This window comes from Bos javanicus, chromosome 2, assembly GCF_032452875.1.
Source record: "Bos javanicus breed banteng chromosome 2, ARS-OSU_banteng_1.0, whole genome shotgun sequence".
Lineage (NCBI taxonomy): Eukaryota > Metazoa > Chordata > Mammalia > Artiodactyla > Bovidae > Bos > Bos javanicus.
In genome coordinates this window covers 4,286,013-4,311,269 of record NC_083869.1, presented here as the reverse complement: position 1 = coordinate 4,311,269, position 25,257 = coordinate 4,286,013, and the positions used below count along the sequence as shown (strand labels likewise).

General features: G+C 39.9%; 1 pseudogene; it reads left to right on the top strand.

Annotated features, from left to right (window-relative positions):
• The first annotated feature begins 22,489 nt into the window (after nt 1–22,489).
• Nucleotides 22,490–23,425, top strand: LOC133235330 (transformer-2 protein homolog beta-like; annotated as a pseudogene).
• The last annotated feature ends 1,832 nt before the right edge of the window (nt 23,426–25,257 follow it).

Genomic DNA, 25,257 nt, shown 5'->3' with positions numbered 1-25,257 from the left:
CAAGGCTATGGTTTTTCCTGTGGTCGTGTATGGATGTGAGAGTTGGACTGTGAAGAAAGCTGAGCGCCAAAGAATTGATGCTTTTGAACTGTGATGCTGGAGAAGACTCTTGCGAGTCCCTTGGACTGCAAGGAGATCCAACCAGTCCATCCTAAAGGAGACCAGTCCTGAGTGTTCATTTGAAGGACTGATACTGAGGCTGAAACTCCAGTCCTTTGGCCACCTCATGCGAAGAGCTGACTCATTGGAAAAGACCCTGATGCTGGGAGGGATTGGGGGCAGGAGGAGAAGGGGACGACAGAGGATGAGATGGCTGGATGGCATCACCCACTCGATGGACGTGAGTCTGAGTGAACTCTGGGAGTTGGTGATGGACAGGGAGGCCTGCTGTGCTGGGATTCATGGGGTCACAAAGAGTCGGACACGACTGAGCGACTGAACTCAAGTGAACTGAACACTAGAAATAAGCAATCCAAAAAGGAAATTAAGAAACAATTTCATTTACACAGCTTCAGGAATAGTAAGTTTCTTAGGAATAAACAAAGGAGGAGAAAGAGTGTACACTGAAAACTATTAATTATAAAACATTGCTGAAAGAAATTAAAGAATACCTAAATAAATGGAAAGACCTACTGCATTCATGGGTTGGAAGACTTATTATGGTTAAAATGATAGTACTTCTTAAATGCATCTATAAATTCAACACAATTCTTATCAAAATCCCACTGGCAATTTCTGCAGAATTAGAAAAACACATCATAAAATTAGAATTTCAAAGGAATTTGAAGACCCTAAGCAATCCTGATGTAGAAGAATATAGTTAGATTCTTCCCAATTTTAAATTTTACCTCAGAGATTCAGTAATCAAGAATGTGGCACTAGCATAAAGATAGAGATATAGACTGATAGAATAGACTAAAAATAAACCCTCATGTATATGGTTAATTGGTTTTCAATAAGAGTCACAAGACAATTTGTTGGAGGTAAAGGCATTGCTTTGAAAAAATGGTGCTGAGACAACTATATGCTGCTAAGTCACGTCAGTTGTGTCTGACTCTGTGCGACCCCATAGATGGCAGCCCACCAGGCTCTCCTGCCCCTGGGACTCTCCAGGCAAGAACACTGGAGTGGGTTGCCATTTTCCTCTCCAATGCATGAAAGTGAAGTCGCTCAGTCGTGTCTGACTCCTAGCGACCCCATGGACTGCAGCCCACCAGGCTCCTCCATCCATGGGATTCCCCAGGCAAGAGCGCTGGAGTGGGGTGCCATTGCCCTCTCCAAGACAACTATATAGCCACATGCAAAATAAGGAGGTCGCATCCTACCAAGTAAACAATGGTTGCTTAGTTGTGCACACTAAAAGCACAAATAGCAAAAGAAAAAGTAAGTTGGACTTCAAAAAATTTTAAAGTTTCTGTATCAAAGGACACTATCAACAGAGTAAAAAGACAAGACACAGAACAAGAATAATATATCTGATGAGATTAATATCCAGAATGTATAGACTCCTACAACAAAAACATCAAAAACAAAAACCACACTTAATTAAAAGTGAAGAAATGACTTGAATAGACATTTCTCCAAAGAAGATATACAAATAACCAGTAAGCATGTGAAAATAGCCGAGAGTGAAGTCGGTCAGTCGTGTCTGACTCTTTGTGACCCCATGGACTGTAGCCTACCAGGCTCCTCTGTCCATGGGATTTTCCAGGCAATAGTACTGGAGTGGGTTGCCATTTCCTTCTCCAGGGGATCTTCCCGACCCAGGAATTGAACCCAGGTCTCCCTCATTGTAGACAGGCGCTTTACCGTCTGAGCCACCAGGGAAGTCCGAAAATGGCCTAATATCCTAATAAATCTTGAGAAAATGCAAATCAAAACCTCAATTAAAAACTCTCCAACAAAATGATACAGGTGCACTTATATACAAAACAGAACTAGATCCACGGACATAGGAAACAAATTTATGGTTACCAAAGGGGAAAGAGGGTGGGGAGGGATAAATTAGGATTTTGGATTAACATATACATACATATAAATCAGATAACCAATCTACTATATAGCTCAGGGAACTCAATATTCTGTAATAACCTATATGAGAAAAGAATCTGCAAAAAGATTAGATTTTTGTATACATCTGACAGTCACTTTGCTGTACACAACATTGTAAATCAGGGATAATACATTCACAGTGTTGTGCAGATAGCACCACTATCCATCTCCAGAACTTCTTTTATCAGCTCATACCGGAACTATAGCCGTTAAACAACCTCCCCGCCCCCCAGCTCCCAGCGCCTGGTAGCCTCTGTTCTACTTTCTGTCTCCACGAACTTCACTCTTTTAGGTAGCTCATACAAGCAGAACCACACAATCCTCATCCTTTTTTGTGCCACTTATTTCACTTAACATACTGGCCTCAATGTTCTTCCATGCTATGGCATGACTTAGTTGTCTCAAGGTGCTATAACCAAATACCACAGACTGGTGGCTTAAGCAACAGAAGTTTATTTTTCACAAATCTTGGGGCTGAAAGTCTGCAATCAGAGTGCTTGAATGGTCAGGTTCGCTCCCTGGCTGGGCAGACAGCCGCCTTCTTGTTGTGTCCCCATATGACAGAGAGAGAGCTCCTGTGTCTTTCTCTTCTTATAAGGGCCCTAATCTCATCACGAGGTTCTCACCCTTATGACCTCATCTAAACCTAATTATCTCTCAAAAGCCCTATCTCCAACTACCATCATGCTAGGGGTTAGGCCTTTGGGGGTGGGGACACACTTAGTCCACAGCAGAGCACATATCAGAATTTAATTCCTTTTCAAAGCTGATAATATTTCATTTCATATATACATACAACCTTTTATTTATCCATTCATCAATGGACTTTTGCATTTTTTCTGTCTTTCAGCTGTTATGAATAATGCTATGAACATTGGAGTACAAGTAGCTGGTTGAGTCTCTGCCTTCAGTTCTTTTCATTGAATATCTAGAAGCAGAATTGCTGGATTATACTGTCATTCTGTAGTTAATTTTTAAGAAACTTCCACACTATTTTTCACAGCAGTTGCATCATTTTACATTCCCACTAGCAAGGTACAGGTTTTGCACATCTCCGCCAACACTTGTCCTCCTTTTAAGAAAGAACCACCCTATTAGATGTGAAGTGGTATCTCATTGTGATTTTGGTTTGTATTTCCCTAATGACAATAATGTTGAGTATCTTTTCATATACTTATTGGCAATTTGAATATCTTTCTTGGAAAAGATACCTTTGCCTACTTTTAAAATTGTGACTTCTAAAAATTATATTGAGTTGAAAGAGATATTTATATATTTTAGACACAAGGCTCTCATCAGATACATGATTTGTAACTGTTTTCTCCCATTCTGTGGGCTGTCCTTTCACGTGTGATGGTGCCTTTTGGAGCAAAACGTTTTAATTTTGATGATACTGAATTTATCTATTTTTTCTTTTGTTGCTTACACATCTTGTCATATCCAGGAATCCACTGCCAAATTCAAGAACCTGAAGATTTGCTTCTATGCTTTCTTCTAGGAGTTTTATAGCTTTTAGCTCGTATATTTAGGTCTTTTATCCATTTTGAGCTAATTTTTGTCTACTGTGTGGGGCTAGGAATCATTAATTTGCTTGTGGCTTTCTAATTGTCCCAGCACCACAGGAGGGTTTATTTCTAGACTCTCCACGCCATCCAATTGGTCTTCATGTCTGTCTTTATGGCAGTACCACACTATTTTGATTACTATGGCTTCATGAATTTTGAAAATAAGCATGTGAGTCTTTCTATTTTGTTCTACTTTTTCAAATTGTTTTGACTATTCTGAGTCCTATGAAATTCTATACAGATTTTAGGATAAGCTTCTTAATTTTTACAAATAACCCCAGTTGGAATTCTGATAAGGATAGTGTTGAGTCTTTAGACCCATTTGTGGGATATTGCTATCTTAATAATATTAGTTTTTCAAATCCATGAACAATGAGTGTCTTTCCATTTGTTTAGATCTTTAATTACTTTTGACTATGTTTTATAGTTTAAAGAGTGTATTTTTCACTTCTTTTGTTAAATTTACTCCTGAGAGTATTCTATTCTATTGGATACTTTTATAAATGAAATGATTTTCTTTCATTTTTGGATTGTTCATTACAAATGTCTAGAAATACAATTGATTTTATATACTGAGCTTGTATCCTGCAACTTTGCTGAAGTTGTTTAGTAGTTTAATTGTTTTTAGTGGATTTTCTATATACAAGAGCATGTCATCTGTGAATAGGTATAGTTTTATGTCTTCCAATTTGGATATCTTTATTCATTTTTCTTGCCTAATTTCACAGACCAGAACTTCCAGTACAACTCTGAATAGAACTGGTGGCAGTTGGTATCCTTGTCATGTTCCTGGTGTTGGTAGGGAAAACATTCTTTATGATATTACGTACTGTTTTTTCAGAGATACACTTTATCAAGTTGAGGAAATTCCCTTCCCAATTGTTAAAAGTTTTTATCATGAAGTTTGTTGAATTTTGTCAGATTTTTTTCTATGTTTATTGAGATGATCACATGATTTTTGTTTTTTATTCTATTGATATGAAGTATTGCATTCAGTTCAGTTCAGTCAGAGTCAGTCGTGTCTGACTCTCTTTGACCCCATGGACTGCAGCACACCAGGCTTCCCTGTCCATCACCAACTCCCAGAGCTTGCTCTAACTCATGTCCATCGAGTTGGTGATGCCATTCAACCATCTCATCCTCTATTGTCCCTTTTTCCTCCTGCCTTCAATCTTTCCCAGCATCAGGGCCTTTTCCAAGGAGTCACTTCTTCACATTAGGTGGCCAAAGTATTGGAGTTTCAGCTTCAGCCTGTCTTCCAATGAATGTTCAGGATTGATTCCCTTTAGGATTGACTGGTTTGATCACTTCGCAGTCCAAGGGACTCTAAAGAGTTTTCTCCAACACCACAGTTCAAAAGCATCAATTCTTTGGCGCTCAGCTTTCTTCACATCCATACATGACCACTGGAAAAACCATAGCTTTTACTAGACGGATCTTTGTTGGCAAGTAATGTCTCTGCTCTTTAATATACTGCTAGGTTTGTCCTAGCTTTCCTTCCAAGGAGCAAGTGTCTTTAATTTCTGGCTGCAGTCACAATCTGCAGTGATGTTGGAGCCCCAAAAAATAGGCTGTCACTGTTTCCATTGTTTCCCCATCAATTTGCCATGAAATGATGTGACCGGATGTCATGATCTTCATTCTTTGAATGTTGCATTTTAAGCCAGCTTTTTCACTCTCCTCTTTCACCTTCATCAAGAGGCTCTTCAGTTCCTCTTTACCTTCTGCCATAAAGGTGCTGTCATCTGCGTATCTGAGGTTACTGACATTTCTCCCAGCAATCTTAATTCCAGCTTGTGCTTCATCCAGCTTGACATTTTGCATGATATACTCTGTATATAAATTAAATAAGCAGGGTGACAATATACAGCCGTGACATACTCCTTTTCCTATTTGGAACCAGTCTGTTGTTCCATGTCCAGTTCTAACTGTTGATTCTTGACCTGAATACAGATTTCTCAGGAGGCAGGTAACACAGTCTGGTATTCTGCTCTCTTGAAGGATTTTCCACAGTTTGTTGTGATCCACATGGTCAAAGTCTTTGGCATAGTCAATAAAGCAGAAGTAGATGTTTTTCTGGAACTCTCTTGCTTTTTCTATGATCCAACTGATGGTGGCTGTTTGATCTCTGGTTCCTCTTCCTTTTCTAAATCCAGCTTGAACATCTAGAAGTTCATGGCTCACATACTGTTGAAGCCTGGCTTGGAGAATTTTGAGCATTACTTTGCTAGCATGTGAGATGAGTGCAATTGTTCAGTAGTTTGAACATTCTTTATTGCCTTTCTTTGGGATTGGAATGAAAACTGACCTTTTCCAGTCCTATGGCCACTGCTGAGTTTTCCAAATTTGCTGGCATATTGAGTGCAGCACTTTCACAGCATCATCTTTCAGGATTTGAAATAGCTCAACTGGAATTCCATCACCTCCACTAGCTTTGTTCATAGTGATGCTTTCTAACGCCCACTTGACTTCACATTCCAGGATGTCTGGCTCTAGGTCAGTGATCACACCATTGTGGTTATCTGGGTCATGAAGATCTTTTTTTGTGTAGTTCTTTTGTGTATTCTTGCCACCTCTTCTTAATCTCTTCTGCTTCTGTTAGGTCCATACCAATTCTGTCCTTTATTGTGCCCATCTTTGCATGAAAATTTCCCTTGGTATCTCTAATTTTCTTGAAGAGATCTCTAGTCTTTCTCATTCTTTAGTTTTCCTCTATTTCTTTGCATTGATCACTGAGGAAGCCTTTCTTATCTCTCCTTGCTATTCTTTGGAACTCTGTATTCAGATGGGTATATCTTTCCTTTTCTCCTTTGCCTTTAGCTTTTCTTCTTTTCTCAGTTATTTGTAAGGCCTTCTCAGACAACCATTATATCTTTTTGCATTTCTTTTTCTTGGGGATGGTCTTGATCCCTGTCTCCTGTACAATGTCACGAACCTCTGTCCATAGAGTTCTTCAAGTACTCTATCAGATCTAATCCCTTGAATCTATTTGTCACTTCCAGTGTATAATTGCAAGGGATTTGATTCAGGTCCTACCCGAATGGTCTAGTGGTTTTCCCCGTTTTCTTCAATTTAAGTTTGAATTTTGCAATAAGGAGTTCAAATCTGAGCTACAGTCAGTTCCCAGTCTTGTTTTTGCTGACTGTATAGAGCTTCTCCATCTTTGGCTGCAAAAAATATAATCAATCTGACTTCAGTGTTGACCATCTGGTGATGTCCATGTGTAGAGTCTTCTCTTGTGTTGTTGCAAGAGGGTATTTGCTATAACCAGTGCGTTCTCTTGGCAAAACGCTGTTAACCTTTGCCCTGCTTCATTTTATACTCCAAGGCCAAATTTGCCTGTTATTCCAGGTATCTCTTGACTTCCTACTTTTGCATTCCAGTCCTCTATAATGAAAAGGGCATCTTTTTTGGGTGTTAGTTCTAAAAGGTCTTGTAGGTCTTCATATAACCGTTCAACTTCAGCTTCTTCAGCATTACTGGTTGGAGTATAAACTTGGATTACTGTGATATTGAATGGTTTGCCTTGGAAACGAACAGAGATCATTCTGTCGTTTTTGAGATTGCATCCAAGTACTGCATTTCAGACTCTTTTGTTGACTGTGATGGCTACTCCATTTCTTCTAAGGGATTCTTGCCCACAGTAGTAGATATAATGGTCTTCTGAAATAAATTCGTCCATTCCAGTCCATTTTAGTTCACTGATTCCTAAAAAGTTGAAATTAATTTCTTGTTTGACTACTTCCAATTTACCTTGATTCATGGGCCTAACATTACAGGTTCCTATAGAGTATTGTTCTTTATAGCATCGGACTTTACTTCCATCCCCAGTCACATCCACAACTAGGTGTTGTTTTTTCTTTGACTCCAGCTCTTCATTCTTTCTGGAGTTATTTCTCCACTCTTCTCCAGTAGCATATTTTGTACCTACTGACCTGGAGAGTTCATCTTTCAGTATCATATCTTTTTGCTTTTCATACCATTCATGGGGTTCTCAAGGCAAGAATACTGCAGTGATTTGCCATTACCTTCTCCAGTGGACCACGTTTTGTCAGAAATCTCCACCCTGACCTGTCTGTCTTGGGTGGCCCTACAGGGCATGGCTAATATTTTCATTGAATCAGACAAGGCTGTGTTCCATGTGATCAGTTTGGTCAGTTTTCTGTGTTTGTGGTTTTCATTCTGTCTGCCCTCTAAGGGTTAAGGATAAGAGGCTTATGGAAGCTTCATGATGGGAGAGACTGACTGAGGGGGAAACTGGGTCTTGTTCTGATGGGCAGGGCCATGCTCAGTAAATCTTTAATCCAATTTTCTGTTGATGGGCAGGGCTGTGTTCCCTCTCTGTTGTTCCACCTGAGACCAAACTATGGTAGGGGTAATGAAGATAACGGTGACCTCCTTCAAAAGGTCTTGTGCATGCACTTCTCTATTCAGTGCCCCTGACCCTGCAGCAGGCCACTGTTGGCCCATACCTCTGCTGGAGACTTCTGGACATTCATAGACAAGTCTGGGTCAGTCAGTTGTGGGGTTGATCCTTTCTCCTGGGTCCTGGAGCACCAAGGTTTTGTTTGTGCCCTCCAAGAGTCTGTTTCCCCATCCTGTGTAAGTTCTGTAATCAAATCCTACTGGCCTCCAAAGTCAAACTCCCTGGGGATTCTCAGTCCCTTTACCAGATCCTTAGGTTGGGAAATCTGTTGTGGGTCCTAGAAATTTCTTAACAGTGCAAGAATTTATTTGGTATAATTGTTCTGCAGTTTGTGGATCATCTGCTTGGTGGCTCTATGGTGGGATGAATGTATTACATTAATTGATTTTTGAAACCATATTTGCATTCCTGAGATAAATCCCATATAATCATGGAATATGAATCTTTTTATATTTTTTATGAATTCAGTTTGCAGGTATTTTGTTGGGGATTTTTCCATTTATATTCATAAGAGATATTGACTTGTAGTTTTTTCTCTTGCAGTGTCTTTGCTTGGTTTTGCTGTAAGGGTAATATTGGCTTCATACTGAATGACAGCAGTATTTATTATGAGTAAATAAAGCCACATTTACAGTGTCTTCATCAAATAATATGAAATACATTTTTTGTTGGTTAAGGAAACAGTTATTTAATGTATTAATTAGGATTGCAAGTCATAGATTCAATAGTCATGAAACACATTTTTAATAAAACTTAAAGGAAGGTTGACAATCAGCAAAGCAAAGGAAGAATGTAAAATTATCCAATTGCAGAAGTAATACTTGTTACTGAATAAAACCTGATGGCTACAGAAAGAAGAGAATTCTATTACCAGAGATTACTACTGTTAACATTTTCACATATTTGCATATATATTCAAATATACATACATAGAAAATATGAACATATTCTATGTACTACAGTTTAAAATACAGTTTTACTTTCAGCAATTTTATATATGAATGGCGTTGTATCTGTTAGGATACTTTAGGGAACATGAAAGAGGAAATCCTCCTTGGGCTGGCGTACATAGAAAATGTATTAGTTTACATGTTGAAAGAGTGAGGATAGTCTTCCAGCTGAGTGATTCAGGTGTTCAAAGATCCTAGATTCTTCCTGTTTCTCTGCTTTGGCAGCCACAGCGTCAGCTTTGGATTAAGATGGCACTGGGTGCTGTTTCTTTGCCCACATGGTCGGAGGAACTGACATCGCTCAGTGGTAACCCCATCTTTCATGTCAAGAAGGACCTTCCCAGAAGAATGGGGAAGCTTTTCCTGTTCTGGAGCCAGTCACTGGGTATTAGTCAAGCCTAGTCCTTGAGCTTTGGTCAACTTTCCCAGCTTCCCTCAACTGCTTTTTCAGGGGGCTCAATGAGTTGGGGAGTAGCTTTTGGCAAGTCTAGTACAGTACCTACCACATAGTGCTTACAAGTGTACATGGAAAAACCAGCAAGTTGCTGATTCATTCTGACCCATCCAGAGAAGCAAATATTGATATTTTTTAATTCTTTAAGCTATTTCTTCCAGTATTCCCCTCCAAACTTCTCAAGAATACCCTTCTATATTGCATTTCTTGATAGTTGTGCTTGAGTATTTGGCCCCCCTAGAAGTACCCTGTGCCTGCTCACACCCCCTCTCACATCACTGGGTATAGTAGCTGCAGTGGACCAAATTATGTCCCCCCCAACCCCCACGCAATTCATATGGTGAAACTCTAATCCCCAATGTTATTCTATCTATTTATTGTTCTTTCTGTTTTTTTGGCCATGCCCCGTGGCATGTGGGATTTTAGTTCCCTAACCAGGGATTGCATGGGAAGAGCAGAGTCTTAACCACTGGATAGCCAGCGAAATCCCAATGTGACTGTAGTTAGAAATAGGGCCTTAAAGAGGTAATTCAGGTTATATGAGTCATGACAGTGGGCTCTAATCCTGTGTTACAGGTGTCCTAAGAGTGGGGACACTTCAGGAAGTCAGCTTTGGGTCTCAGGACGAGGGTCTCACCAGAACCTGACCATGTCAGCACTTTGATCTTGCACTTCCAGCCTTCAGAACTGTGAGAAAATACATTTCTATTGTTTAAGCCGCACTGTTCGTGGTGTTTTATTATTATATCCCTAGCAGATGAACATCGTAGCTTAATGATTGATATTTGGATAAAACAAGAGTTTACTTCAGAAACAAGCTATGTATTACAACTTTTTCCATTGTTGCAATAACCTATTTTAAATAGCAATAACTTTCTCACTCTCATTTGTTTAGTTTTCTATGCATTAATTTTGCCCCAAGTGGTCCAGGAGCTCTGTTGAGTGCCTTTCTATCATTGTCTGGACATATGAGTTTTGCCCCGCATCCCTGCCTCCTGGAGGCTGGCCTCCAGCCCGGTTGAGGCGGCTCCAGAGCAGAGCTGCCCCAGTCCGTCCCACGAGACCCCTCTTTGGCTCTGCTCTTGGAGCCCCGTGTCCTGGACACCAGGGCTCCCTCTCTCTTGGATTCCTCCCCTGTTCTGCCAAAAGACATCCTTCCTAAGAAAATTCTTTTTCATGGGAGGTATTTTTGAGTGACTATGTGCCTGAAGATGTTTTAATTTTGCCCTGACACTTGATAATATTTGGCTCAATATGAAATTTGAGGCTAGGAGTAATTTTTCTGCATTTTTTTGAACATGTTGAAATTGTTTCCACTTTTTTCATATTATAAATACTCCACTGAGTGCTAACTTTTTTTAAACAGCTAAATTTGTTTCTCTAGGATAAATCCCTAAAATGGTCAAAAAGTTTGAACATTTTTTAAGGTTTAAAAACAATATATGTTGCAAAATGCCTGTGAGACCAGCAATATATGAGTGAGTGTATGTGTGTTATTTATGTATGTATTTGTGTGCATGGTTTTTTGAGCATCGTCAGCAGTCCTGGATATCAGCACTTAAAAAAATTGCTTACTACTTTGATAAAGGAAATAAGGACATAATGTTTTAGAGGGCTGGCCCTGGTGACCCTGGGAGGGTGGGGCTGATGATGGGAAGTGCATGAGACGTAAGGCAGGATGCTGGTCACCTTCCACTCCCTTGCCTACAGTGGGAGCTGAGAGAGCTGCTTATGAGTTGGACAGAGTTGGCAGTTTCTCTAGGATTAGTGGATGGACTGACATCTTTGTTGGCCCAAGGCTTGCATGAATGTGGGAAAGGTTAAGTACCCTGAGGCACCCTCCCCCAGATCCATCCCCAGCCCCCTCAGCTTCCTGCCCACAGTCCTTTAGTGGGAGTATAAATACCCTTGAGAGTAGGGGACTTAAACTGAGCTCCAAACATGGAGGAATTCCGGTGTGTAAATTTGCCCCCTGCCCCTCACTGGCTGTAATGTCCCGGCCCAGGCATTGTGGCAGCAGCTATGGAAAAGAAATCTGCTCTGAACATTCACAGATGAGCCTTTGTGTGAAATAGGCATTCGTTCCTCTTGGGTACATACGTAGGACTAGAAAGACTGGATCACGTGGAAGGTGTACGTTTAACTTTTTAAGATACTGTCAAACTGGTTCCAAAATGATTTTCCATGTTTTATTTCCACCAGCAGGGTATAAACTTCCAGTTTCACTGTATCATTGCAAATACCTGGTGTGAAGTCAGCCTTTTATAATTTTAGCTATTCTGGTGGGTGTGTAATGGTTTCACTGAGGTTTTAATCTTCATTTCTCTAATACTAGTGATGCTGAATGTTTTTTCATGTGCTTGCTTGCTATCTGTTTATGTTCTTTGGTGAAGTATCTGTTCAAATATTTAGTCCATTTTTTTTAATTGAGCTGTTTGTATTAAGTTCTAAAAATTATTTATGGATTCCAGACACAAATCCTTTGTCAAATATGTTTTGCAAATATTTTATTCCCATTTGTGGCTTACTTTTTATTTTTGTAATTGTTTTTAGCTTAAAAAAAAAAAAAAAACTTTTAGGGACTTCCCTGATGTTCCAGTGGCTAAAATTCCTTGCTCCCAATGCAGGGAGCCCAGGTTCAATCCCTGTTCAGCGAACTAGATCCCACATGCCACAATGAAGACCTAATGCAGCCACATAAATAAATAAATATATTTAAAAACTTATAATTAAAAAAGAACTGTAGACTTGACAGGAAGTTGCAAAAAAGAAACCAAGAGTCCTATTCACCCTTCCTCCACCTCCTGCATTATATATGTGGGGTGTGTGTGTGTGTGTGTGTGTTTGTGTGTAGTTCTCTGCAGTTTAATCTAGATCATTTACAGGATTATATAACCACAACCACAATCAAGATTATGAAAAAATGCCCTTGTCTTATCTTTAAGCCTTGTTCTTATTTCCGGCTCTCATTTTCATCCTGCCCCATTCTTCAGCAACCATTAATCTGTTCTTCATTTCTATAGTTTATTTTCAAAATGTTATACAATGTCCTATAGAAAGTGGAATCACATGTACATAACCTTTTGACATCGACTCTTTTCTAGTAAGCATAATTCCTTTGACATCCATGCAAGTTTTTGTGTACTTTTTGTTTTTTGTTGTTAAATCACTAAGTCATGTCCAACTGTTTTGAGACTGCATGGACTGTAACCTGCCAGAGTCCTCTGTCTATGGGATTTCTCAGGCAAGAAAACTGGAGTGGGTTGCCATTTCCTTCTCCAGCTGGTTTTTCCAGCAGTCATGTATGGATGTGAGAGTTAGACCATAAAGAAGGCTGAGCACCAAAGAATTGATGCTTTTGAACTGTGGTGTTGGAGAAGACTCTTGAGAGTCCCTTGGACAGCAAGGAGATCAAACCAGTCAATCCTAAAGGAAATCAATCCTGAATATTCATTGCAAGGACTGTTGCTGAAGCTGAAGCTCCAATACTTTGGCCACCTGATGTGAAGGACTGACCATTAGAAAAGACCCTGATGTTGGGAAAGATTGAAGACAGGAGGGGAAGGGGACGACAGAGGACGAAGATATGGATGGCATCACAGACTCGAGGCACTTGAGTTTGAGGAATCTCCAGGAGTTGGTGATGGACAGGGAGGCCTGGCGTGCTGCAAACCACGGGGTCGCAAAGAGTCGGATATGACTGAGTGACCGAACAACAACAAGATGTGAGATTTGGGTCGATGTTCATGTTTTTGCCAATGGATGTCCAATTGTTCAGCACCATTTGCTGAAAGATGTATCCTTCCTCTGTTGAATTGCTTTTGCAGTTTTGTCAAAAGTCATTTGGGAGAATTGCTGTGTCTGCCCCTCTGCCAACACCACTCAGTCTGGATTACTGTAGCTGCGCAGTTTCAGCATCAAGTAGGTGGTTCCTCTCTCTGTTTTTTTTTTTCCAAATGATTTTAGCTATTCTGGTTCTTTTAACTTTCCATGTAAATTTTAAAATGATCTTCTTTACAGCAACCAAAATAAAATCTTTCTGGCATTTAGGTTAATCCTGTTTGGTTAGAAATATCAGGGAGAACTGACAACTTTACCATGTGAATCGTCTAATTCATGAACATAAATATCTGTCTATTTGCTATAAGCCTCTCTGATTTCTGTCATCAGTTTTGTGTTCTTCAGCATATAAGTCCTATGTGAGTTTTGTTACATTTATAACCTACTTAATTTTTTGAAGAAATTGTAAATGGTTTTCTGTTTTTAACTCCGGTTTTCACCTGTTTGTTTGTTGCTAGTATATGGAAATACAATTGATTTATGAATGTTTATCTGGTATTCTGTAACCTTGCTAAACTCATTTACTGTAGGAATTTTATTTTTCATAGGATTTATATGTAGATAAACAAGTTGTCTGCAAATTGGGACCCTTTTATTTTTTCATTTTCAATATGTATGCCTTTTATTTTCTTTCTTGCTTTATTTTTCTGGCTAGAACTTCCAGACTTATGTTGCATAAGATTTAAGAAGGCAGATGTCTTATTGTTAAATCTGATGTTAGCTTTAAGATTTTTTTCTAGATACTTTTTATCAGGTTGAGGATGTTCCCCTTTATTTCTAGTTTTCTGAGAGTTTTTTCTTGTCATGAAGTGGTGTTGAATTATTTAAAATTCTTTTTGCTGCATCAATCAATATGATCAGGTAAGCTTTCTTTTTTAGCCTATTGATCAATTATATTTATTGATTTTCAAACATCAAACCAACCTGGCATCCCTGGAGTAAATCCTACTGGTTCAGTTCAGTTCAGTTGCTCAGTCCTGTCCAATTCTTTTTGACCCCACGGACTGCAGCATGCCATGCTTCCCTGTCCATCATCAACTCCTGGAGCTTGCTCAAACTCATGTCCATCGAGTCTGTGATGCCATCCAACCAACTCATTCTCTGTCGTCTCTTTCTCCTGCCTTCAATCTTTCCCAACATCAGGGTCAGTTCTTCCGTGAGTCACTTCTTTGCATCAGCTGGCCAAAGTATTGGAGCTTCAGCTTCAGCAACAGTCCTTGCAATGAATATTCAGGATTGATTTCCTTTAGGATTGACTGGTTTGATCTCCTTGCTGTCCAAGGGACTCTCAAGAGTCTTCTCCAACACCACAGTTCAAAAGCATCAATTCTTTGGTGCTCAGCCTTCTTCATGGTCTAACTCTCACATCCATACATGACTACTGGAAAAACCATAGTTTTGACTAGATGGACCTTTGTCAGCAAAGTAATGTCTCTGCTTTTTAATATGCTGTCTAGGTTGGTAATAGCTTTTCTTCCAAGGAGCAAGCCTCTTTTAATTTCATGGCTGCAGTCACCATCTGCAGTGATTTTGGAGCCCAAGAAAATAAAGTCTGTCAATATTTCCATTGTTTCCCCATCTGTTTGCCATGAAGCTATGGGACCTGATGCCATGATTTTAGTTTTTTAAATGTTGAGTTTTAAGCCAGCTTTTTCACTGTCCTCTTTCACCTCCATCAAGAGGCTCTTTAGTTCCTCTGCTTTCTGCCATAAGGGTGATGTTATCTGCAGATCTGAGGTTATTGATATTTTTCCTGACAATCTTGATTCCAGCTTGTGCTTCATCCACCCCAGCATTTCGCATTAGGTACTCTGCATATAAGTTAAATAAGCAGGATGACAGTATACAATTTTGACATACTCCTTCCCTAATTTTAAACCAGTCTTTTGTTCCATGTCCAGTTCTAACTGTTGCTTCTTGACCTGCATACAAGTTTCTCAGGAGACAGGTAAGGTGGTCTGGTATTCCCATCTGTTTAAGAATTTTCCACAGTTTATTGTGATCCACACAGTCAAAGGCTTTGGTGTAGTCAATAAAGCAGAAGTAGATATTTTTCTGGAACTCTCTTGCTTTTTCAATGATCCAGCAAATGGCAATTTGATCTCTGGTTTCTCTGCCTTTTCTAAATCCAGGTTGAACATCTGCAAGTTCTTGGTTCACATACTATTGATATTGTTCATTTTGATAATACTTTGTTGAAAAGTTTTAGATCTAAATCTGTGAGTGATATTGGTCTATAGTTTTTTTTAGTATGGTTTTTGTCTGCTTTTGGTTTCAGGGCCTCATAAAATGAGTTGGAAAGTATTCCTCCTTCTTCTTTTTTCTAGAAGAGAACGTGTAGAATTAGTTCTTTAAATTTTTGATAAACTTCTCCAGGGAATCTATAGAAGCATGAAGACTTTTTTTTGGGGGGGGGGAAGCTTTTAATTTATAGATTCAATGTCTTTAATAGGTAATAGAATTTATTCAAGTTATCCATTTCATTTTGGGTATGTTTAAGTAGTTTGTGACACTCTAGGAATTGGTGCAGTTCATCTACGTTGTTGGACTTATGTGTGTAGAGTTTTTATAATAAAACTTCCTTTTATTATATAACTTCCTTTTTAAAACTTCCTTTTATAATATAAGTTTTATAATAAAACTTCCTTTTATAAGATAACTTCCTTTTTATCCTTTTAATGGCTACAGGATCTGTAACAGTATCCCCTCCCTAATCCTGATATTGGTAACTTGCATCTTTTTAGTTTTATCAATTTAACTCAAGATTTGTCATTTTATTATTGTTCTGAAGACTTGCTTTTTGCTTCATTGATTTTTCTCTTTTTTCTCCCCATTTTCAATTTCATCAATTTCTGTTTTTATTCTTTCCTTATTCCTCTTGCTTTGGGTTTATTTTTCTCTTCTTTTCCTAGTTTCTTTAGGTAGGAACTAAGATTATTGATATAAACCTTTCCTCTTTCCTAATGTAAGCATTTAATACTATATATTTCCCTGTTATCACTGTTTTAGCCATCAGTTCAGTTCAGTCGCTCAGTCATGTCCGACTCTTTGCAACCCCATGAATCACAGCACACCAGGCCTCCCTGTCCATCACAAACTCACGGAGTTCACTCAGACTCATGTCCATCGAGTCAGTGAAGCCATCCAGCCATCTCATCCTCTGTCGTCCCCTTCTCCCCCTGCCCCCAATCCCTCCCAGCATCAGAGTCTTTTCCAATGAGTCAACTCTTTGCATGAGGTGGCCAAAGTACTGGAGTTTCAGCTTTAGCATCATTCCTTCCAAAGAAATCCCAGGGCTGATCTCCTTCAGAATGGACTGGTTGGATCTCCTTGCCGTCCAAGGGACTCTCAAGACTCTTCTCCAACACCACAGTTCAAAAGCATCAATTCTTTGGCACTCAGCTTTCTTCACAGTCCAATTCTCACATCCATACATGACCACTGGAAAAACCATAGCCTTGACTAGACGAACCTTTGTTGGCAAAGTAATGTCTCTGCTTTTGAATATGCTATCTAGGTTGGTCATAACTTTCCTTCCAAGGAGTAAGCGTCTTTTAATTTCATGGCTGCAGTGATTTTCACCATCTGCAGTGATTTTGGATCCAAAAAAGATAAAGTCTGACACTGTTTTCACTGTTTCCCCACTATTTGCCATGAAGTGCTGGGACCAGATGCCATGATCTTAGTTTTCTGAATGTTGAGCTTTAAGCCAACTTTTTCACTCTCCACTTTCACTTTCATCAAGAGGCTCTTTAGTTCTTCTTCACTTTCTGCCGTAAGAGTGGTGTCATTTGAATATCTGAGGTTATTGATATTTCTCCCAGCAATCTTGATTCCAGCTTGTGCTTCCTCCAGCCCAGCATTTCTTATGATGTACTCTGCATATAAGTTAAATAAACAGGGTGACAATATACAGCCTTGACATACTCCTTTTCCTATTTGGAACCAGTCTGTTGTTCCATATCCAGTTCTAACTGTTGCTTCCTGACCTGCATACAGGCTTCTCAAGAGGCAGGTCAGGTGGTCTGGTATTCCCATCTCTCAGAATTTTCCACAGTTTCTTGTGATCCACACAGTCAAAGGCTTTGGCATAGTCAATAAAGCAGACATAGATGTTTTTCTGGAACTCTCTTGCTTTTCCCATGATCCAGCGGATGTTGGCAATTTGATCTCTGGTTCCTCTGCCTTTTCTAAAACCAGCTTGAACATCTGGAATTTCATGGTTCACATATTGCTGAAGCCTGGCTTGGAGAATTTTAAGCATTACTTTACTAGCGTGTGAGAATATATATATGTCAATTCATCCCACACTCCTCACCCTGGTATCCACATGTATGTTCTCTACATCTGTGTTTCTATTCCTACCTTGGAAATAGATTCATCTTTTTTTTTTTTTTTTACTATTTTTTATACTTTTTGTACTGTTTTTCTAGATTCCATATTTATACACTAATATACAGTATTTGTTTTTCTCTTTATGAATTATTTCACTCTGTATGACAGACTCTAGGTCCATCCACATCTCTACAAATGATCCAATTTTGAATGTTCATTGCAGCACGATTTACAATATTCGCGCATGGAAATAAACTACACGTCAAACAGACGAATGAACTGTGTTTTGTATAATCCACTGTGTCAACCTATTTCAACTGGTCTACTTCAATCAGTGATATTTAAAATAATTATCAAAACGTTGGGGCTTTAATTTGCCATGTCATTATTTGTTTTACGTTTGTTTCTGGGTTTCTCTTTTCTTGCTTCCCCTGGACTGCTTGGGTATTTTTTTAGAATCTCATCTTGATTTGTTTATATAAATATGATTTTATAGCTTACTTTAATAGTCAAGAGACTTTGCTAGAAGGAGGTGATTATTATGTACATATTCAAATAAGATATATAGGGATCTCAATATTTCCAATATTTCTCTGTTTCTTGGTCCTCTGTTCCCTTTTTCATACATTCCTCTGGGTTATTTGAACATTTAGAGGGAGCTAAAATATAATTTCATCATAGATTTAAGTCTCCATGTATACTTTATTTGGTGGTTACTTTAGGTATAGCAATATGTATACACAACTTACCAGAGGCCACTGGTACTGATTTTTTTTTTACTGCTGCAATAAAACTGTAGAAAATTTACTTCCACTTAGGTTCTTTTACCTTCTTCATTTTAGAAATATAATTGTCTTAAGTATTCCCTCTCTGAAATGCATCAAAATCACAATGAAGTACCATCTCACACCAGTCAGAATGGCTGCTATCAAAAAGTCTACGAACAATAAATGCTGGAGAGGGTTCAGAGAAAAGGGAACCCTCTTACACTGTTGGTGGGAATGCAAACTAGTACAGCCACTATAGAGAACAGTGTGGAGAGTCCTTAAAAAACTGGAAATAGAACTGCCATATGACCCAGCAATCCCACTGCTGGGCATACACACCAAGGAAACGAGAATTGAAAGAGACACGTGTACCCCAATGTTCATCGCAGCACAGTTTATAATAGCCAGGACATGGAAGCAACCTAGATGTCCATTAGCAGATGAATGGATAAGAAAGCTGTGGTATATATAGACAATGGAATATTACTCAGCTATTAAAAAGAATGCATTTGAATCAGTTCTAATGAGGTGGATGAAACTGGAGCCTATTATACTGAGTGAAGTAAGCTGGAAAGAAAAACACCAATAGAGTATACTAATACATATATATGGAATTTAGAAAGATGGTAATGATGACCCTATATGCAAGACAGCAAAAGAGATATAGATGTAAAGAACAGACTTTTGGACTCAGTGGGTGAAGGCAAGGGTGGGATGATTTGAGAGAATACCATTGAAACATGCATATTATCATATGTGAAACAGATCACCAGTCCAGGTTCGATGCATGAGACAGGGTGCTCAGGGCTGGTGCACTGGGATGACCCTGAGAGATGGGGTGGGGAGGGAGGTGGGAGGGGGGTTCAGGATGGGGAACACATGTACACCCATGGTCGATTCATGTCGTATGGCAAAAACCACTACAATATTGTAAAGTAGTTAGCCTCCAATTAAAATAAATAAACAAAAACAAAACACAAAACAAACAAAAAGTATTCCCTCTCTGTATATTGAGCATCACATCGAATCATGTTATAATTTTTACATGAACCATCAAACACCACTTTTAAAACTTATAAGGAGAATGATAAAATTATACTTAACCCCCCTTTTTTTCTTCTCATGTCACTTTCCTGTCACTCTCTCTTGTTCCAGATTCCTTCTGTTATTATCTCCTTTCAGTGTAGAGAAGGTCTTTAGCCAGTTTTCTGGAGCAGACTTGCTGGTAACAAAGTCTCTTAGTGTTTTTTTGCCTAAGAAAGACTTCATTTCTCCCCATTTCTAAAGGGCTTTTTTCCACTGGATATAGTTTAGCATTGACAGCTCTGTTCTTTCAGCACTTGAAAATCTTGTGCCATTTACTTTTGGTCTCTTGGAGTCACATGAGAAATCTGGTGTCATTTGAATAGTTTTTCTATATGTGACACATTATTTCTTTCTAGGTGCTTTCAGAGCTTTTTCCTTTGTCTTCAGCTTTCAGAAACTTGATTATGTCTTGGGGTGGATTTCTTTCAGTTTACCCTGTTTAGGGTTTGTTCAACATCTTGAATAAATATAGGTTTATGCTTTTCACCAAATTTAGAAGTATTCAGCCATTATTTCTTCAAAAAAAATTTTTTTTCTGTTTCACACTTTCTCCTCCCTTTCTGGGAACTTCAGTGACACAAATCTGTTGCTGTTCCACAAGTCTCTGAAGTCTGTTTGTATCTTTTTCCCATCTATTTTCTCTTTGTTGGTCAGACTGGGTAAGTTCTATTGCTCTGTCTTCAATGTTTTTTCATATCTCTCCTCCGATCTATTACTGAGCCCATCCAGTGAGTTTTAATCTTGATTATTTATTTTTTAAATTCTTTAATTCTCATTTGGTTCTTTTTGTATCTTCTATTTCTTTACTCAGATTTTCTATTTGTATATGCTTCAAGAATATTCATAATTGCTCACTGCAGCATTTTTTTGATGGCTGCCTCAAGATCCTTGCTGGATAACTCCAACATCTGAGCCATATCGGTGCTGGCATTGTTGGGCCAGTTGTGGTTTCCCTGGTCCTGGTTCTTGGTATGACAAATGATTTTTCTTTTTTAATTTGCTGTGTCCTGGACATTGTGGATATTACGTTATAAGACTCTGGATCCTGTTTAAATAGTCTTTTCAAGCAGTCTTCCTGTTTAGGATGCATGCTGGTCCTGCCCTATTTTTGTGACTGAGATTTCAATGTCAGTTTCTTTCTGAGTTCTTGCAGTGCTATTCTGGTTTGCTTTGTTTGTGTGCTATTCAAAGGTTGCTGTGAAAGCCCCACTCTCAAACCTTTTGGTGAATTCATTCTGGCCAGTGTCTCATTTGGTAAACGAACTGTCTGCCCAGAATATCCCATAAAGGTTAAAGAAACCCTTTCTCTGGTTCTCTTCTCTCCAACTTCCTCGCACAGTTCTCTAGTTTGGAGGGTGAGGGGTACTGCCTGCTACTGCTGAGTCGGAAGTCCAAACTTCCTACTCATTTTCCACTGATGCTAACCAAATGGGAGGAGAGCTCTGTGGCCTCAGCTGCTGCCGGGTGTAGGTGGGTATCCAGACTGCAGTGGGGGAAGAAAGTGTGCCCGGGCATTCCGTTGTTGCTGGACTGCCCTGAGGCTTTCTGCTACCATTGGGTGGGGGACTAAAGTCAGAAATTGCCACTTGGTCTCTGCTGGTGCCACAGCTACAAGGCAATTCAGTCTGGCCCACCTGCTGCTACTGGGGGGAATTCTCTCTATTCATTCTACATTGACCACATGTTGGTGAGGCAGGAAAGTGCCATTTCTGGGCTGTTCTGAGCTGTCTGCCACCATCTGGTAGCCCGTCTGCCTTCCATCTTTCAGAGTCCTTGCTTTGGAGTAAATGTCTGTGTCATCCCCAAATTCAAATGTTGAAATCCTAATCTACAGCATGATAATATCTGAAGGTGGGGCTTTGAGGAAGTGATTAGGTTTAGAGGAGCTCATGATGGTGGGGTGGGAAGTGCCCTTAGTAGATCAGGAGGAGATACCAGAGCTCACTCTCACCCTCAGTCTCTCTCCCCACCAACTCTCACCAGACACTGAATCTGCCAGTACCTTGATCTTGGACTTCCCAGCCTCCAGAACTGTGACAAATAAATGTCTGTTGTTTAAGCCACCCCATCCGTGGTATTTTATTGTAGTAGCCTAAGCTAAGACTGTCCTCTTATGGTTGTTAATTGTATTATGTCCAGGGTTTTAGTTGTACTTAGAGTAAGGAACAGCAAAAATGATGTCTGCATCATCTTGTTTGGAATCCTGTTGTAGCATCTTTAAAAGAGCAGAAGTTTCTGCTTTTTAGAAAATCTGATTTATGAATTTTTTTCCGTTATAGTTCATGTTCTTTGGGTCATTTTTAAGGCATTTTTGCCAAACTGAAGATCACTGTATTAGTTATCTATTGCTGCATGATAAATTATCCCCAAACTTAGTAGCTTAAAAAAACAAACATTTATTAATTTTACATGAGTCAGGAATTTGGGAGCAGCTTAACTGTGTAGTTCTGGCTCAGTGTCTCCTGAGGCTGCAGTCAGTTGACAGTCATTATTAATAGTTGGGCAGCAGTCATCTTAAGGCTCTGATGAAATGAGTATCTGCTTCAGAGGTCACTCCAGGGATTGATGACAGGCTTTCTGTTCCTCAGCATATGGCCCTCTCCTCATAAGGTGGCAGCTGACTGCCCCCAGAGTGAATAATGAGAGGGGGCGGGAGGGAGGGAGGGAGTCTGGAAGGAGGAGGGGAGGGAGAGAGAGGAATGGGTGGGGGCCGGGGGAGAGACAGTACCAGACCAAGATGGAAGCTGCAGTGTTTTAACAGCATGATCTTGGAAGTGATGTCCCATCACTTCTGCCGAATTCCATTTGCCATTTATTAAGTCTGAAACCACATTCAAAGTCCAACTCTCACATTCGTGGTGAAGGCTGGGGTGGAATTAAGTTCCCCATCTAGAAAGAAGGAATATCAGAGACTGTGAGCATCTCTTCATCTGTGGACACCTGTGGACCACCACAGTGGCCGAAGCAGAGGCTGTGCAGGCCGTTTGGGCTCTCAGCACCTTGGGAACCTGTGCATGGTTTGTGATTCGAGGCTGTGGCGGAGCCTCTGCAAGGAAGTTGCGAGAGGTTGGCAGCTTCCACTGAAGTACACCAAGCGGTGACAGCAGTAGAGGTCATAAATGACCGTGGCGAGCAGGGCTAGATCCAGACACTCAAAGGCGTCGTACGAGGCCACGATCTCACACCCGCTCCCACAGACACTCCCCTAGCGGGTTTACGGCAGAGACTAGGGAAGACGGCATAGCCACAGTCATCCTCCCAGTCTACTCACAGGGGTCATGTTGGGAATCCAGCAAGTCCTGATCCCATCTGTTGTCTTGGTGTGCTGGATTGTGCTTGTACACTACAGAAAGAGATCTAAAGAAGTGTTCTCTAAACATGGCCTAATTCCTGACGGGTTTGTTGTATGTGACGAGCAGTCTAGACGTTCAATAGGGATTTGCCTGTGTATACTTTGAAAAAGTAGATGATGCCAAGGAAGCAACAAAGCATGCAAATGGAATGGAGCTCGGTGGACACAGGATCACAGTTGATTTCTCTATAACAAAAAGGCCACATACTCAACACCAGGAATTTACATGGGGCGACCTCCCCGTAGGCAGCTCTAGCAGTTGGTATTACTGTGGCAGAGGGTAGGACGGAGGCTCTGATGATCGGGACTATTATAGCAGAACGTCCAGAGGAGGAGGTGGAGGAGGAGGCGGAGAGCTGCTCAAGACAGGGATCGGATATGCAGAGGATGGTCGCCTCCTCCCTACTGTAGTCGTGGAGGACACAGACCACGTTCCAGATGTCCACCCTACTCACTTAGTCACTATTAAAGCAAGAGGTTGAAGACTTTCTAAAACTTGCCCTAGAGTTGGGATATTGTTTGTGGACAATATTTTTTATCATCTTCCATTTAAAAAGTGAATAGTGCTTAGAGGAGTTAGGTGACTTTTACATCTTTTATGATGACTACTTTTTTTCTTTTAAATTAATGTCTTTATTTTACTTGGAGGTTAATTACAATATTGTGGAGGTTTTTGCCATACAGCGACATGAATTTGATGACTACTTTTGGTGCAGTTGAAATGCTGTTTTCATTTTGCATTTGTGTAGTTCGCTGCTTTGTTCAAAGTTAAGTGTTTTCAGAAAAGTATGTTTTGCATGTATTTTTTTACAGTATGAATTTTGACTGCTGAGAAGTTTTTATTGCATAAAACTTCATTTAAATGGTTTTCTACTGAATCCAGGATATTCTGAAGATCGAAGATGGTATGTAAAATGCTACCAAATGGCAAAAAGCAACAATAAAGTTTGGCTTTCACTTTTCTTTCTAACATATCAGCGCTTAGCAGAACTGTTTAGATTAGATCGTCAGTAGTAAATTCAAGACAAAAATGGCCATTTTCCTGCAGTCCATGAAACATACCATACTTAACATACGTGAAAGTGAAAGTTGCTCAGTTGTGTCTAACTCTTTGAGACCCCATGGACTATACAGTCCATGGAATTCTCCAGGCCAGAATACTGGAGTGGGTAATCGTCCCCTTCTCCAGGGGATCTTCCCAACCCAGGGATTGAACCCAGGTCTCCTGCATTACAGGTCAATTCTTTACCAGCTGAGCCACCAAGGAAGCCTGTACCTGCAATTAAATGATAAAAATTATGTGCTGTAACTCTATACTGCTAGTATTAGAACTAAAAAACTTTCAATACAGCAAATGCTTAATACTTATATAAATGTGAATTTGTCAGCCTTTATGTCATGTGTACTATATATAGCAGGGAATAAGAGTTACACAATGTATGCCTTAAAAAGGCTATTTCTTAAAGCTGTTACGAGGGGATAATGGTCTTTCAATTATCAACAAGTGACAATACATTCCATCACAAATATACTCTTGTTCTTCTAGCCTTTTTTTTTTTTTTTTAATTATTTATCTGGCTGTGCTGGGGCTTAGTTGTGGCATGCAGGATCTAGTTCCCTGACCAGGAATTGAACTCAGGCCCCCTGCATTGGAAGGGTGTAATCTTAACCACTTGACCACCAGGGAAGTCCTGTTCCCTGGGAAGCTTTTAAGACTATATGGAAAAACTGGGCACTTCAGAGTTTGAGAAAAAGAAGGGAACACTACATCTGTGTTGTGGATGATCTGAAGACTTTGCCTGTTGATTTTTAAAATGTTATTTTTGGGCTTCCCTGGTGGCTAAGTGGTAAAGAATCCGCCTTCCAGTGCTGGAGATGCAGGTGTAACCCCTGCTATGGGAAGATCCCACATGCTGTGGAGCCCGTGTGCCATAACTGCCGAGCCTGTGCTCTAGATCCTGGAAGACACAATGCCGAGCTCACATACTGCAACCACTGAAGCCCGTGAGCCTGTGCCCCACAACAAGAGAAGCCACTGCAGTGAGAAGCCTGCACACCACTAGTTATGGCCCACGCTCACCCGAACTAGGGAAAAGCCCACACACGAAGACCCAACACAGCCAAAAATAAATACAATTGTAAAAAAAAAAGAAAGAAAAGAAAAGGAAAAAAAATGTTATTTTCAGGTCCTTTACTTACCAAAGGAGACCCAATTTCACTCAAATGTTTTGAGAACTGTGTTTAAATAAACGCAAATGAAGAAAAGAGAAAAAAGCAACAAAACCACCACAGTCACTTAGCTTTCTTCCTGTATTTTCTTTTCTTTTTTAAAGATTTATTTACTGGCCATGGTGGGTCTGCATTGCTGTGCGGGCTTTCTCTATTTGTGTTGAGCGGGGGCTACTCTTTGCTGAGGTGCACGGGCTTCTC